Source organism: Perca flavescens, chromosome 9, assembly GCF_004354835.1.
Source record: "Perca flavescens isolate YP-PL-M2 chromosome 9, PFLA_1.0, whole genome shotgun sequence".
Lineage (NCBI taxonomy): Eukaryota > Metazoa > Chordata > Actinopteri > Perciformes > Percidae > Perca > Perca flavescens.
The window spans coordinates 10,534,280-10,548,863 of record NC_041339.1 but is presented as its reverse complement, the minus strand read 5'-3'; the positions used below and the strand labels follow the sequence as shown (position 1 = coordinate 10,548,863).

At 37.6% G+C, this 14,584-nt stretch overlaps 2 protein-coding genes across 4 annotated transcripts in view; one reads left to right on the top strand and one right to left on the bottom strand.

Annotated features, from left to right (window-relative positions):
- Nucleotides 1-623, bottom strand: part of tgfbr3 (transforming growth factor, beta receptor III) — an 86,935-nt gene extending 86,312 nt beyond the window's left edge. The window contains exon 1 of the mRNA XM_028587427.1: nt 431-623. The gene's annotated coding sequence lies outside the window, so the exon portion shown is untranslated. The remainder of the gene's footprint in view (nt 1-430) is intronic.
- Nucleotides 624-10,040: 9,417 nt separating this feature from the next.
- brdt (bromodomain, testis-specific) overlaps nt 10,041-14,584 on the top strand; it is a 36,181-nt gene continuing 31,637 nt past the window's right edge. For all 3 annotated transcript variants that reach the window (XM_028587939.1, XM_028587938.1, XM_028587937.1), the window contains exon 1: nt 10,041-10,512. The gene's annotated coding sequence lies outside the window, so the exon portion shown is untranslated. The remainder of the gene's footprint in view (nt 10,513-14,584) is intronic.

Below are 14,584 nucleotides of genomic sequence, written 5' to 3'. Positions count from 1 at the left end.
ACTGTCATTTATGTTCGATCCCCCAGGAGCGCCTGGACTGGAGAGCATGCTGTTCTCTATCTGACGGAATACCTCTGTGGCACTGTATACACTACAACACTCTGTTTACCTGCGTTTCATGTTAATTTCCTGTTTTCTTATGAAACGTGACCACAAAGAGTAGAGAAATGAATATCAACATGAGTAACTATTAGCTATAGCCTGTAGCTTCTAAAAGGAAAGCAAGAAGGAAAGCTACATGTCAATGCATTCAGCCAGAGACAGATGTTCAGCTGGATTTATGGGCGGTTAAGTAAACACAGCTAGCTGGAAAATATAATTTTTACACTAATAACAATCACCATGTAGCCTATAGATACAGTAGTTTGATAACCCATACTGTTCTAAAAACAAGCTAAGCGGTAACTATTGAAAGCGTTTGCTCACGTACCATGCAGTCTCCAGAAAATGTCAAAGTAAACTTGGTTGAAGATAAAGTCGCTCCGGTGGATGCGGATATTAGAGTCGTTCTTCTCTCGGCTGGACATTCACAGCATTCCGTTGCTCGGAGGGGGGGAAAAGGACGTTATATTTTACCACGGTATGGATAAATAGCCCCTCTCGCTGAAAGTTAGTTTACTTGTATCTACCTCCTTTTACTAGGAGCTTCATCTGGGGGCGGGGCGTAGAGGAAGGAGGCTGAGCTGTGCGCGAGATCTTCCCAAAGCAGGGGACACGGTCTCTTAAGGAGTCCCTGCAAGAGTGTCAGGAGGTCCTTCAGTCACCTTCTCTTACTTATCATACATTTTAGTCCAAAATTGGAAATGCATGACTGTGTGCTGAAATGTCTTAACACTCAGTCCCCTTTTACAGTACAGACAGATGTGCAACTCTATACAAATACAGAAATATTAATATAGGGTTGCTACATGTCGCTTTTATCACAAGAGGGCTCATAGAGTGATCTCTATATGGGGGTTCTTGATGCCAGATTATGGGAATGTCTGGTTAAGCAAGAGTCTTGTTACTTATCATAGCACACGTGTATGCCTCAATTGAGCACTCCAACATACTGCTGCAGAAAGAGGTCTTCTTTTCTTGTAGGGAAATAAATCTGCATGGGAAATATATAATTCTGGTATTTATTTGTAACAAATAGCACTTACAATAAGTACTGCATGTAAGCACAAATATATGATGCTTTTACTTGACTTCAGTATTTATGCTATTGTACACATCTTCTCTACATTTGAGAGGAAACTATTGAACTTTTTACTTCATATACAATAGTTACAGTTCAGTTTATAAAATACAATGCATTCAAATAGATTAAAGCAGTGTGTGAGTGTTTTCCAAATGGGATCCCTCAAGGACAGGACAAGGGTGCCCCAAGAATTATTTTTCATTTGTTTACTGTACATTTTTGATCATGTTTGGCCATGTTTAAAAACTAAGCAACATTTATAGAACTACATTTTTGTATTACAATTTCAAACATGAAAATCAATCAATCAATCAAAACTTTATTTATAGAGCACTTTTCATACATGTAAATGTAGCACAAAGTGCTTTACAATTAAAAACAAATGAAACTCTGTTTAGCTATTGGCTTGTTGGGGTGCCATAGACAAAAAGATCACTATGAAAGAAGGCCTATATAAAGTTCTTAAATGTAGTGCCACATACAATATTAAACATTAAAAAGCTGCTTACATAATAGTAATAGTAGCAAGTAATAGTGATCCAATTATATAACAATCTTGACCATATAGCACTGTGAAAGGGGCCATTCAGAATAATTGCTCCTTTAACTTTTGATTACTGAGTACTTTTGGCTGCCAAATCTTATTTCACTTAAATAAGATTTGGAATATATAACTTATAGTGGGGTAATTTTACATCATGGTCTTATTTATTGTACTTAGCTAAAGGATCAGACACTTTTCTACAAGTGTCTTATGTGTAAACAGGTAAGAGTGCTTTGCTTAGGGACACAACTGTTGGTGTAAAGAACACTGCTGCAGGGATCAAACCTGAAAACTTCCAGCTATCTTAGCAGCTGTACTTTATACATATATATATACTACTAGTCAAAAGTTTTAGAAAACCCCAATTGTTTTAGTTTTTTATTGAAATTTTAGCAGTTCAAGTCCAATAAATAGCTTGAAATGGTACAAAGGTAAGTGGTGAACCGCCCGAGGTTAAAAAAAAAAGTAAGGTTACCCAAAACTGAAAAATAATGTACATTTCAGTATTTTACAAAAAGGCTTTTTCAGGGAACAAGAAATGGACAAACAATGTAAAGCTGTTCTATAGCAATGGAGGTTGATCAAGCTTTGAAAGTTGGTGCTACCAATTCCCAGAGGTGTTCCAACTTGTCTGGATTACTTACAACCCCCTCTGTTTGTATAAAAGTATTGTTGGAACACACTGTGGTACCGTACCCTCGTGAGCATTATATGAACAGTATTGTACTGCAGAAAGTAGTGTGTTGCCATAAAAATGGCAGGAAAAAGGCAATTATCAATGGAAGAGAGACAGACCATCATAACACTTAAGAATGTTGGTCTTTCCTACAGAGAAATTGCGAAGAAAGTCAAGGTGTCATTGAGTACAGTATTCTTCACCATCAAAAGGCACTTAGAAACTGGGGAAAACTCTGACAGGAAGAGTTCTGGCAGACCCAAAGCCACAACAGAATCAGAAGACAAGTTTCTGAGAGTCAACAGCTTGCGTGATAGGCGGCTCACAGGACAGCACAGCTTAATAGTGGTCGTAATAAGCAAGTCTCAGTTTCAACTGTAAAGAGAAGACTTCGAGATGCAGGTTTGATAGGTCGAGTTGCAGCAAGAAAGCCATTGCTAAGACGTCAGAATAAGAAAAAGAGGCTTGCCTGGGCCAAGAAACATCATCAATGGACTACTGAAGACTGGAAGAAGGTGCTCTGGACTGATGAATCAAAATTTGAAATCTTCGGTCCATCACGCAGGATTTTTGTACGCCGTTGAGTAGGCGAAAGGATGGTTCCTCAGTGTGTGACATCAACTGTCAAACATGGAGGAGGAAGCGTGATGGTCTGGGGCTGTTTTGCTGGATCCAGGGTCGGTGATTTGTACAGTGATGATGGTGATTTAGTCCAGGCGTTGCGTTTCCAAGCAAAATCTGTACGTATGCTATTGGAGATGCTGTGATTAAATACCTAGGTTATTGGAAAAAAAGCAAATATGTTAAACTAGGAAGTTATCATGTTTATTGACATAATGTATAACATAACAGAAATCTGATCTTTTTTGTGATTAACAATTTTAATTTTTCAAACAACATACAAAATATACAGTTCGCAACATGACCTCCCCCCCCCCTTATCATCACCACCCATCCAGAAAAAAAATCAAGAAAAGATTACACAGTAACTACAACATTTAAGACCATACAACAAAATAATAACAAAATAGACAATAAACCATAAACCAAATAAACATACATATAAATGAAAAACACCATAAGCCCATCATACACGTCTCTCCCCAGCACAAAGCTTTTTCGGAGCATTCCAGGAAGCTTAGGTTTGCCCAATTTCTAGTATAAACATCCAACTTGGCAAACCGTTTATATGACATTTCAAATGCCGGTACCCCTTCTTTCCTCCATCCTCTTAAAATAATCTGTCTGGCTATTATTAAACTAGTCTGGACCCAGCTTCTTATATGTACTTATCCATCCCGCTTAGGATTGACCCATCTCCCAGAACAAATAATGTTGGGCTGAATGGAACCTGGGTCTCTGCAGTCTGACATAGGTTATCATGTATCAAAATTCCTGGACCTTATCACAGGACCATAGGACATGAAGTAATTGGTCATCCTCTGTCTAACATTTCATACAATTTGGTGTGTCTTTCAAACCAATTCTTAACAATCTGGAGGACGTCCAATTGAAGAAAGGCATAATCTTGAACTGAATGAGACGCAACCTCACATCGCGTGACATACAGAAATCTAATTTGAGCAAATGCAGTAATTTAACCACAGAGTTATCTACAATATTGCAAAGAACTAGCTACCCCCTACTGTACTTTGTGTTTTGATAGTGATACTGCCATATAGGGACTATAGGAAAAAAATATATTTAACTATATATACCAATACAATTTGAATATAATTAAATAATGATATCAGTTGTTTTGACTGTTAAATACAGTCACAATTAAGAACAAGGCTGACAGGCATAGATACAGTGTAGATTCCATCAAATACCAATGGAAATACCGGTATGGTATATACCTCATCTTGCATTACAAATGTGTAGGGTCACAAGGGAGAGTTTGTCAAACTTTTGTTTTTGTTTGTTTATGAAATAATTCAGTTTTCTTTACCTTATTCTTCTTTTTTTAGGGGTAACGAGAGAACTTATTCCAAAATACAATGATTAAAGACAGGGATAACCATCACAAGGGCTAAAACAGAAAGACAATCATACTACGACAGTTTAGAGCTTTTAATCTACCTGATGTTAATGCCTTTGGAATGCGAGAGGAAGCCTTTGTGAGCATGTACTGCTGATATATGGGCCTATACTGTACATCCTACTGCTGTTAGGTTACAAGGAACATGCCCTCTGTAAGGTACCAACAACAAGACACTAAAGAAAACAATGCATTATTTTTGAATGACATATTAAGTTTTCATGTGAGGCAAAGAACATGTGTAAAAGCCTGCTTTTGGAATCAAGCATCAAGCATTATTCATTTCTCAATGTAGTTGTTAAAATGCTCAAATGACCAGTAAATAAAGCACAACCAACGAATCTGAAAGTCATGTTTCTATAGAGTGTTGTTATGATTAGGGAATTTGGTTATTTTACAGTTTAGGCATGTTTGGCCTCTGTGAGAGGAAAACACTTTGGCCTGGGTTACATTACATTCATTTGGCAGATGCTTTGTTTTGCTCAAAGCAACTTACAATTAATTACTTTACACCTCCATAAGGAGTGCACTCAACTTCCTATGTGATATATAAATGCTATACAATTACCTTTTGTACATTATTGCTTTGGATTTTAGGCAAAAGAGCAGTTGAAAGTAACTTGCTTTTCTTTGTGATCAGATTAGTACAAGGATATTATTGGGTATGTAATCACAATAAACATCACCAACCTACTTGGCTTCTCCTATATTTAAACTTTGGGTGGCTTCTAATATTAGGATGTAAGATACTTAGCTCTCACAAGACATTTTTGTCACACACTTTCAATTCACCACCCCACAACCCCAATCACAAGCACTAAACTGTAAGCGGAATGATTTCTGTGTGTGAAATCTCTCGTACCCTCCTGAACAAACACTGCTTTGCTGTGATATCAGACTTCCACTACAAAAGAAGATGCTGTGTGACTGGGTACAACATAAATGTCAGCTTAGTGATTTACCACTAATGAGACGGCACCTATGACAAGAAGGAAGGAAACTTTTGTTGTGGAAAACACACACACACACACACACACACACACACACACACACACACACAAACCCTGAAATGCTGCTTTTGAGAGCTGACAAGGAAACGCTCAAAGGGATCAAATTATTTTACATCTCATACATATGCATGTCACCGTTAAAGTGTTCCACTTTGTTTATTTACACTGTGTTAGGGTTGTGAATACAGCTGAGAGGAAGGGAAATAGAAAGCCTAACACTGCATCAAAGATAAGCACAATCTGAAGCCTCTTCACATTCCATTAATGTAACTGGAGTTCTTGAGTTTGTATTGACCCAGTTGATTGCACTAGCTGTCAAATCCAACAATGCTCTGTCAGAGGTGTCATGCTGCACTCAGTGTTAATGCCATCAAGTATAAATGCATCGAATAACAAATCATCTCAGTATTTGGTTGGATTGTATTACAGCAAATTAAGATATTGGGCTAGACAATTTAGGCTTATATAAGCCTAAATGTAGTTTTCTAAAAAATGTGCTCATCTTTGCATATGTTATTGGCTATGTGGCATAGATATTATGTAGAGTTTATGTGAATGAGTATTTATTGTTTTATATTGAGTGTATTTATTTTGTGTTGTCTAAAATAACAATAATAATCGTATCAACCATGATGCATTAAACATCTCATAATCTCATAATGAGTGCTTGATGGAAAGTAGTAAGCAAATTAAACTTAGAAAAAACTGTAATGTGACCGTAGTTATTTTTGGTGATTAACAATTTTTATTTATTTTTTAAAACAAACAAAGCATACAATTTGCAACATACCCCCCCACCCACTCCCCTCATCATCACCACCCATCCAGACAAAAATCAAGAAAAGATGACACAGTAACTACAATATTCAAGATCATACAAAATAATAACAAATAATTACAAAATAGACAATAAACTGTAAACCAAATAAACATACAGTATGCATAAATGACAACACCACACGCCCACCATACACATCTCTCCCCTGCACAAAGCTTCCTAGGAGCCCTCCAGAAAGCTTAAGTACCTTCCCCATTTTCCCGTATAGACATCTGACCTGGTGAACCGTTTGTATGACATCTTTTCAAACACCGCCACCCTAGCCATCTCACAAGCCCACTCTTGGATTGACGGCAGCCCTTCATTCCTCCATCCTCTTAAAAGAATCTGTCTGGCTATCATTGAACTAATTTGGACCCAACTTCTTATGTGCTTATCTATCCCGCTTAGGATTGACCCTCCTAGAACAAATAATCTTGGGCTGAATTAAATCTGGTTCCCCGCATTCCGACAGTGACCATAGTTATTTAAAGGTGTGCTGAAATTCCATTTGATTGAACGTTTTGGTTGGGAATAAAGAAGGAAGCATGGGCAATTCCATAAAAAAGCAGCACATACAGCGATTGTATATTCTCAACTCATATTGGCAGCATCATTTTAATTTATATATACCTAAAAAAAAATAATGAATAGAATAACTTGTCATCACTGTGAGAATCCCCTTTTCTTTGTCCCTGCTCCAGGATTGTCTTTGGGACACTAAATATTTTTATTTGGGCAGGGATTGTTATTGGACTGCTGCTGACTGGAGCTGCAGGAAGTGTATTGGATGGCCAGAGCAAAGAAGGATCTACTGCCTCATACATTTTAAATCACATAACGACACCAAAAAACAAATAAATACAGTCTTAAAATTTTACTTCAACTCGTTCTCTTGGCACTCTACGACTTTCAATGGACCAGGACAGTTTCTCACATGTTTTCACTTTGATTTAAAATACCTATCAGTAGCAAGAAAGATGAGCTCATTTTTTTGATAATACTGGGTTTTATATCAAAGCATAAACACATGTGAATTCTATTCAAATTCAGACTTTTCCTTTAATTCATTTAAAAAACCAAACCATATGCTACTAGACCACTCCAAACATCTTTACTCTACATCCTTTACTAACAACATATGGTGCACACATTAAGAATAAACTTTATTTTTAAAGATTTTTTTGGGGGCATTTTAGGCCTTTATTTGTGACAGGACAGCTGAAGACATGAAAGGGGAGAGAGAGGGGGAATGACATGCAGCAAAGGGCCACAGGTCGGAGTCAAACCCGCTGCGTCGAGGACTGAGCCTCTGTATATGGGCCTGCGCTCTACCAGGTGAGCTACCCAGGCACCCTAAGAATGAACTTAGATAGAAAGCAAGCTAATAACAGATTCCTGTGGTATCAAGCGCTGCCCCTGTCTGTTTCAGCTTTCCATAAAAATAATCCTTTTTTGAAAATATGTTTTTAACAAGCAGAGCTATCTCTGTCAGCACCTCTCCCACCTGTTCACCATGTATGTCCTTACCAAAGTGGGTGGAATGTACTCACAAATTCAGGATTTTAAGTGCCCTTATTTGTACTGTATGTTGACAGTAGTTTATAATTCATTCTTTAATTCAGCCTGGGCAACCAACATACCATGTAATGCAATCATTTGAAGGACACAAATATGTGGATTATATTGCCCTCTTATGGATGATGTAGACCAAGGTAATTCTCAGAAAGAGATGCCCGCTTTGCATATTTCTTATAAGGTCATCTTTACTGAACGATTCAGACAACTAAAGATGTACATATTGGTAGTAGAAGTAGTGGCATTAGTAGCAGCAGTATAGCAGTGCTGGAAGAAGTGTGGTCCTTTACTTAAGTAAAAGCAGCAATACCACATTGTTAAAATACTCCACTGCAAGTAAAAGTCATGCATTCAAAAGTAGTTGCCAGCTAAATGTATTTAAAAAGGAAAAGTACTCATCATGCAGGAAATGTCTCCAGTCAGTCTTGTATTACATATCATATTACTGGATAATTATTATTGATGTGTTATCTGTAAGCAGAATTTTTAAGGTGTGTTTAAGGTGGAGATTATTCTAGCAGCTTCCTTTACTTGAGTGGTTTAATCTACAAAAATGCATCAGATTTTATAAAAATCATTTTAGGCTTTGTATGTACAGTCTTAATCTGAAAACAACATAGCTGTTACATTAATGTAATGGCATAAAAAGTACAAAACATACAACTGAAATGTTGTTATATATGCATAAAGTAACATTAAATTGAAAGTAAAGTACAGTATTTTAAATCATATAGTACTTGAATAAATGTATTTGGTGAACGTTGCTTGTTGCCTGGCTTGGTTTGAGGAGTCTATATTCATTAATTCATTGAAAAACAAAACCAGTTTCTACTCCTCACATTTGAACCATCAGAGAATTTCCTACAGTACTGCTATCCAACGTGAAATAACATGTCTTATCACAATGGAATTTCTCTTGTCAGAACTGTATATGTTAATCAATTACTTTTGGGTATAAAAAACACAGAACCACAACAACATTCCACAAGCTTCTGCCATCAAACCTCTTTCGCATGATGGTTTAAAGCCAACATTTGCCAATGGCTCCATCTTGTGGACAAAATGTGTAAATTATCCAGAAAATTGAATTAGTTTAAAGTCCTTTCATTTATGAGATACAAATATTGGGTGTGTGAGTGTCAAACATTTTAGAGACTACTGCATTGATGTTGACCACAACTAGCCTAAATCTACAAGGTTCAAGAAACCAAATATTAAAGTATAATTAAAATGACACGTTGCAGAAATGCCTCAATGATTGTTGTTGTTGTTGTTGTCTTTTTAATCTAACCATTGTGACAGGTTAGCCTATTTCAGGCGTATATTTGACAGGACAGCTTAAAACATGAGATGGGAGGTAGAGAGGGGGAACAACATGCAGCAAAGGATCGCTGGTCGGACTCAAACCTACGGTCGCTGCGGCAAGGCCTGAGCCCCCCCCACTCCCTCCCTCCCTCCCTCCCAATGGTCAGTTAGTAAATTCAGCCCAATGTCCACGCTGTCCACACCCCATTAACGGGTTTTCAAGTTGTATCTAGGCCGATGTATTTTCTTTTTACAGGACTGGTTGTACATCCATGGTTGTAGCAGAGAATGTCTAATCCTTATTAGACATTCTCTGCTACAGAACTTCCACTCTCGGGAAAATTCCAGGTTGGTACAATGGGGCTAATAGGGAGTGAGATAGGGAGTGAACAGGCTCTCCATAGACAGCTTCTGGTTGTAGGCTATGCCATTGCCATTGCCATCATAAGCGCAGGTACTTCAGCTCACAGGAAGTAAACTAATGCCTAGTTCGAGTTACCCCTGTAAAGTCCACAGGCGTTGCCTCATTTTAATACTCTGAACTCTCAATTTTAAAGTTTTCTTCAAACTTTTAGTGATTCTACATGTCAGTCATGTTCATTCTATCGCTTCGCATTTCCCGGCTTAACTGTCCCGCAAAACAGCTAACTTACTACAAAGGCAGTAATGTTAGCTAATCAATACAAGTTGTTATTCCTTAAAACGTGTACTTCTCTATAACCTCATGGGAAAGGTACACATAATCAAGGCTATATACATAAGTAATATAGTAATTTCCTTGGTAGAGAGTGGTTGGTAGCTTTTATGTGTAGTTGAAACCAAGTTTTCCGCTTCTGGGTCGGCACGCGAAATCACCGCTCCGCCCAGATTTCAGTTAACCTTTTCTTTCAGTCGATGTAAAGACAGACACATTACCCCTCCGCTGGAAGTCGGACAGCCAGACTCCCTGTACAGAGAGACAACCGAAATATCTGACATTATTTAGAGAAGGGTTTGTGTTAGTGTCTTTGCACCGACCATGCAGTCAGTATTCTTAATAATTGATAACCCTCCAGGATACTTCCGTGACACCGAGTTGCCATTTTGTTTGGAACAACTCAACAAAAGGGTTGTCTAATGCTTTAAAACCCCAGGTATCGTTAGCTAACGTTACACATGATAGGAGACCCTTTGGGATGTTTGTTTTTTGCATGAAAGAAATGTTTCTGGCGCCTTTCTCTGCAAAAAAGCAAAGTGGAACAACTCTAGTTAGTGTTTTGACCAATCAGTTTTAGAGCCTCGTGCAGAGGGGTATAAATTGAGGCAGTTGCCGTAGAGACGCCTTCCACTGAACGCAAGAGACCGTGATATCTCGTAAGGTAATGCTAGCACTGTGACGTTAATGCTTACTAAATACCATGTTTTACAAAAGTAAACTTCTATTGTGGTAATGTTAGCTGATGTAACCCTACTAATGAGTGAAACATAGGCAGAAAAGGAGCCCATAAACTCAATATCATCGTAACATTTAACGTAGCTATAGCTACTGCTAAATTAGCTAGCTAACGTTATACGATAACGTTTAGCTAACGCTAGCTACAGATGCTTGTGTAAAGTGAATATTGCATGAACATGCACCGGGATAGTTTGTACAACTGGTGGAAATGTGAAAATACCTCTCTAGCTATATTTTACAATTGTCAGTTAGCTAACGTTAGCAATCAGGCTTAGGATAAGTGACCAAAGTCGCCTGGCAACGCTAGCATTTATCATAAATTGCCTAAAAAAGTTCTAATGTTAGCTAACGTTAATGTGACTGCGTAGGTCACCATTCTAACTTACTTTATAACTTGCACAATTCGTTGGACGAATTTTAATCTACATTGTTTTTTTTTGTGTGTTTATTTTTATTTTTTTTAAAGCCAAGCGCTGCCTTCATTGCCCTCTAATTTTTGTTGACGTGCTCTCACAGCAATGTGGAAGTAGCTAACCTAACGTTAAGTCAAAGTTGCTAACCTGTGGGCGTGATGGTGGCTTCACGTGTTGCCCTGATCACCGTCAACAGCGCAGCATGCAGCCATGCTTTCAGTTCAAGACCGATGCGTAACATCTGAAGAATTATAGATAAACACTTAACTCAGCCAGGCTTACTACACCTTATGTATCTTACTGTAAGATTGTTGTAATCATTAGCTAAAGTTAAGATGCTGGTAAAACTGGTTTTTAAAGCAGGTGAAATGATGGTTCACTTTAATGTTTATTTCAGACTCCCAATAGGCCCATAGCAGGAAATACACAAACAAATCGAAAGCAGTTCTTCCTAGGACTTGTTAGAGCCTCTATGATGCTATTTTCAGACTCATCCAAACGACACATACATTTATACATTCATTGTCTCAATAGTGCCTCACATGTAGAAACGCCAGCATTTCCAAACAATTGACTGGCTGGCTTGTAAAATTACAAAGGCTCTATCAGATTGACTTAAATGTGTTCAGGACACCCCTAAATGCAACAATTCACACAATGTGTGTGTTAGCAGTAATGGTTGTTATTGTGAGGGTTTCAAAAAGGAACCTGGGGCCTGTTTCACAAAAGCAGAATATATAAATCCAGGATAACTGATAAAGCGAGGCTTGACCTAGTCTAATCTGTGCATCCTGGCTTGGTGCGTTTCACAAAGGCCAAGCCAGGCTGAGGAGGAGCGACTAGGTCGAGTCAGGCTGAACTAATTCAGATAGATGCGTGTCCACGGAAGATAACTCAGGAAATTTACCATGAAGATCCATTTTCTATAACGCTAGAATATGAAGCGTAAATATCTCTTTCACTCTGTTCCTCCCTCTCTCTCTCATTGGCTAAAATATTAATTTCCTAAGTCATATTAACTTCCACTACTTGCTTTTAATGCAAAGTGTACAGGTGTTCGTTTTTGCATATGACAAGTGACACATTGAATGGTTTCATTTAAGAGCAGTAGTTCATAAATGTATATTTTTAGACTATCATTTAGTCGGTCCGCTATTATCTGTCACGCTTTTTCTCGCGTTTTTTTTATTTTTTATAGAGGACGAGTTTCCTTCTCTACATATTATATGCCTTGCTCCCTGGTATATATGGACATAAAAAATAAAGACAGTGACGAAATTGCACTGTAAAATCTAGAAACTATAAAGATGATAAAGTAATAAATTCCATGCACACTATAAACATGAATGGAACAGAATATATTCATCAGTTATTTCTCCCCAGGCAAAATATAAGGTCAACAACCATTAAGGTGTCCTCTCCCTGTTGTAACATGAATGTACAGTAGCCTACATCACTAGATAGTTACTGGTCCAGTGAACTAAGTCTATAATTTGGGAGGATTGTACAGTTAGGATATGTTCTTAAAATTGTACAATCCTCCCAAGTTATAGTCCCAGTTTACTGGACAACCCAAATTGTGTGCTAAGAATGCCAAATACAATGCACATGGAAGCAGAACAAACATGATTCTTATTGTTAAAGAAAAAAAAAAATTATAAACTAAAATAATTTAAGGTGCATTGGCGAACTATAGAAATGTACAGCATTGTGTGTATTGCCCTTAGTAACAGACTTCATTTAAAACTCAGTTGAAATTTTATCAGCCTTTTCTATTTATCTCAACAACTGCCATAATATATTCATCAAACTTCTTACAACAATATGAACAGCAGTCTTCATACAGCAATATAACAGTAACAATGACAAATTTATAATTATAAAAAAATAATGGTCACAACTTTAAATAATAACAGTACTCAAATGAACAACAATATGCACCTGTTGTATTTTAATCCAGGCTGATAAGAAAAGGGTAAAACCACTGCTGAGTGAACAGAAAAAGTTCCAGGATTAAATAAATTCTGGCTGTTAGCCTGGTCAGGACCAGGCTAGCTGCACAGAATAAATCTCCATGGTGATTTATGTGCCTCTGCTTTCGTGAAACCGAGTCAAGGCTAAATTCATCCAGGATAACCAGGAAATCCCGGCTTAATCCCTTATCTTGGTTTTGTGAAACAGGCCCCTGGATACTTCAGGAAAGTGATGATATGAAGGTGATATGGAATGCAGAAAAGCAGAAAATCTTTAATGTTAGAAGCTGGTAGCAGTAAATGCATTGTGATTTTTACCTGTTAACTGGCTTAAACAACTGAATATTAAGATTAAGTAGGAGTACATCCATCAGTCAAATTAACTACTTTCAGCTGTAGTAAGTCCTAAAACTACAAATAATGCTTTTATGCTTTTTTATATTAAATAATTGCAAACCTCAAACAGCAGTTGACCCCAATCTTGCAATTGAATGACAAGATATAGGAGACTGAGGAGCTCATCATTTAATCACACATCCTTTGTCATGGTTTCACTGCTTTACCTTTTTTAATAAATACAATATATAATATTGTGGATATAAACTATATGTAAATAAAGTTGTTGGCATGTTAGAAACCTGAATCTATAATTGTTTTGGCTGAGCTGAATGGAACAATTTCTTAAAGATGCTGTAGGTGGCAGTAGCCTATTACCCATGTAATACTGGCTCTTAAAGTTGTATCTAACTGTAAACCTGAGCTGCTAAATGAGGTCAATACAGTCAGCACACTTTTACATTTAATAAAACAGATGGTCTATTTTAGGATAGTAGCTTGAGCTTTTTAATTTCAAACTTAAAACAATAATGAAGCAGCGGCTTTGAAGCCTTCTTAAGACTATAAAGGCGAAAGCAGCTATAGTTGTCATGGTATTGATTTTTTTTTTTTTTTCTTCTCCGTACTACACAAATTTATGAAGTAATTTAAACGGTCACAGTTACCACCAGAAAAATAATTTTAATCTCAGCTGTGCATTTATTCCTGTAGTAGTATTGGTCTGCTTCAGAGCATATAAGCGACAGGAGGATTTCTGGTGAGTGCAGAGCTTATGTTTTAAAAATTAGAAGCGTTGCCTTATCCCTCTTTTCTCTGGTACTGCACACACCATGAATTTGAAGCATGCCAAGCCTTACCCAGACTTGTGTTGTAGGCTACATGCTGATGAAGGCGCCCACCCTCTCTCCATGCCAGCAGTACCTGGAGCATCACCGGCATCCAGCTGACTTTTTATCAGTGGGTGAACAAGGAGCTCCGGGCACCGGTGGCATGGAGGGAGAGCAGGCGCTGTTCATCTGATGAATGCAACACAGTGCCGGAAATGAACAGCTCTGTGAGGAAGAGTGGAAATTCTGGACCCTCCACTTACTCACATCCATTTGGAAGCAGACTGTTTATTGCCATTAACAGGCTTACAAGAACAACAACAAAACCGTGTTGCCATGGGGATAAGCTCAACTGTGCACAGCCCTAAAAACAAGCATTGTATATATCTATATTTCTTATTGTCAACAAATCCTATTAAAATACCTAAACCAACAACTTTTGGACT